This window comes from Rhinopithecus bieti, unplaced genomic scaffold (assembly GCF_001698545.2).
Source record: "Rhinopithecus bieti isolate Rb0 unplaced genomic scaffold, ASM169854v2 repeat_39123, whole genome shotgun sequence".
NCBI lineage: Eukaryota > Metazoa > Chordata > Mammalia > Primates > Cercopithecidae > Rhinopithecus > Rhinopithecus bieti.
This window is the reverse complement of record NW_016841692.1, coordinates 1-2,730: the sequence shown is the minus strand read 5'-3', so window position 1 is coordinate 2,730 and position 2,730 is coordinate 1. Positions and strand designations below refer to the sequence as shown.

General features: G+C 32.7%; 1 pseudogene; it reads right to left on the bottom strand.

The window, feature by feature from the left end:
• Positions 1-2,141: 2,141 nt before the first annotated feature.
• LOC108525004 (zinc finger protein ENSP00000375192-like) lies at positions 2,142-2,727 on the bottom strand (annotated as a pseudogene).
• Between the last annotated feature and the right edge of the window lie 3 nt (positions 2,728-2,730).

Genomic DNA, 2,730 nt, shown 5'->3' with positions numbered 1-2,730 from the left:
GAAGGTGACCACATCCACCTTTAAACACGGGGCTTGCAACTTAGCTAACACCTGACCAACAGATAGTAAAGAGAACTCACTAAAATGCTAATTAGGCAAAAATGGGAGGTAAAGAAATAGCCAATCATCTTGCCTGAGAGCATAAGGGGAGGGACAATGATCAGGATATAAACCCAGGCATTCGAGCCGGCACTGGCTACCCCCTTTGGGTCCCCTTGCTTTGTACGGGAGCTCTGTTTTCACTCTATTAAATTTTGCAACTGCAAAAATAAAGTAAATTTTTAAAAAAGTCTGTAGGTATATGTTTCCAGGCATAGTGGCCACAGGTTCAAAGAAAAATAGATAACAAATTTAAAAAAATATTTACTGAGGACCCAGATATGTATGGACTTTATTTACATTCCTATATGATTTTTATTATGATCACAAAAATGATCCTATAATAAATAACAATTGAGTTGTACATTTCAAAATAACTAAAAGTGTAGATTTGGATTGCTTGTAATTCAAGGAATAAATGTTGAAGGTGATGAATCCCTCATTTACCCTGATGTGATTATTACATATTTTATGCTGGTATCAAAATATGCTATACATGGCAGAAATATATATACATACTATGTACCCACAAAAGTTAAGAAAAATAAGTTTAAATCTGTCAAGGCAAAAAAAAAAAAAAAAGAAAAAGAAGTTTAAATAAGATTAAAAGTATAAAACTTTAACCTACAAGAACAATATTCTTGAACTTATTTGCATGTTAAAGCCACTGAAAAAAGAGATTACTAGAGATGTTGTTCCGCTGTTACCAAATAGTAAACTGTTGCCATCTCTTACCTATGCCCTTGAGTAAGGTGGGATAGGTTCAAGTGAGTGACATAACACATCACTGAATATACAGTAGACTTAACATGTCAAAATATGTTTAAAAAATTAAGTTCACATATAATCTAAAAATTTATGAATGTACTGCATTACATAAAAGCACAATTAATATAATACATCACTAATTTAATTTTAATCTTAACTACAATTTTAAAATGTTTTTCTCTCACTATAATGCACAAAAATATATTACTCAGAACACCTACCTCATACATCACTCAATATTGCAAGTTAACCACAAAAGCCTCTCCACTTAGATTTTATCATGCATTTTATATTTTAATATCCTTTCTCCTTTAAGAAAAAGGTCATAAATAATGCCCACCTAATAAAAACGAATCTCATATCTCTGATGCAGCAACAATTGATAGCATGCTTTCACATTTAAATAAAGCAGGACTGAAGAGCATGAAGTAATTTGAGAGTTGAATTACATCCTTATTTGCTTTTCAAAGAGTCTGTAAATGTTTTCAATATTGCAAGGTTAATTTTTTTGATATTTGAAGTATACAAAAAAATACTTCAAATGTGATTATAATTCTCCAAAAAATCATCTCCTTTTTAAAGTTATATGCAAGTAGCTTACCTAAATTTTAGATTGAAATTATTTTTTATACTCAACCCTCTGATTTAGTGTAATGTCTGAAGTGCCAGTGCCTTAACATTTCTACTGTGAATTCTCTGACATTTACATAGAGTTAATTTTGGATTGAATATTTTTCATATTTACTGCATCTACAAAAAAAAATCTTAGTATACTGTTTTCTAAGCTGTAGTTTATCAACTTCTTTTCCAAATTTATTGCATCTGTAAGTTTTTTTTCCATTATAAATTCCCCGATAATGAACAAAGTTTGAGCAACTTTAAGGTTTTTCTCTAGTACAAAATATGCACAACAAGATCTGTGGTACAAATAGAGTATACAACGGTCTTTATATTCGTAATGTTTGTCACCAAAAGAAATACTCTTCACCATTCTAAGGCTTATATTTTCTAAAAGATATTCTGACAGTAATTGCATTTTTAATGTTTGTATTAAGTACAAACTCTGTGATGTTAAGATGTGAGCAGATATTAATGCCTTTTCCACATTCTTTATAGGTGAGCTTTTTTTTTTCAAATATAAATGCTTTCCTACATGATAAGGTGTGAGTATTCGTTAAATATTTTGCCACATTCTTCATAGAGTTGTCTCCAGGATAAATTATCTTACAATCAAGTGTGACAACCATTTAAAGGCTTTGTGACATTACTCATATCTAGGATTTCTTGACACTATGGTTTCTTTTATGTTTAGAAAAGTTTAAGGTGTTCTCAAGAGCACTGTCATGTCTTTTGGGTTTGTAGAGTTTCTCTCCAGTATGATTTCATAACTTATTAAAAACTTTGCCACATTCAGCCAGGTGCTTGTAATCCCAGCACTTTGGGGCACTTTGGGAGGCCAAGGTAGGTGGATCACTTGAGGTCAGAAGTTCAAAACCAGCCTGGTCAACATGGTGAAATCCCATCTCTACTGAAAACACAAAAATTACCTGGGCGTGGTGGCAGGCGCCTGTCATCCCAGCTGCTTGGGAGGTTGAGGCAGGAGAATTGCTTGAGCCCAGGAGGCAGAGGTTGCAATGAGCCAAGACTGCCCCACTGCACTCCAGATTGGGTGGCAGAGTGTGACTCCATTTCAAAAAAAAAAAAAAACAACTTTGCCTCATTCTTCATACTTGTGGAATTTCACTGCAGCATAAATTATCTTATGTGCAATAAGGGTTGAATGTTTTCAAAGCTTTTATCACATTCTTCGTATTTATAAAATTTATCTTCTGTATGAATTCTCTTAATGTTTAGTACGAGTTG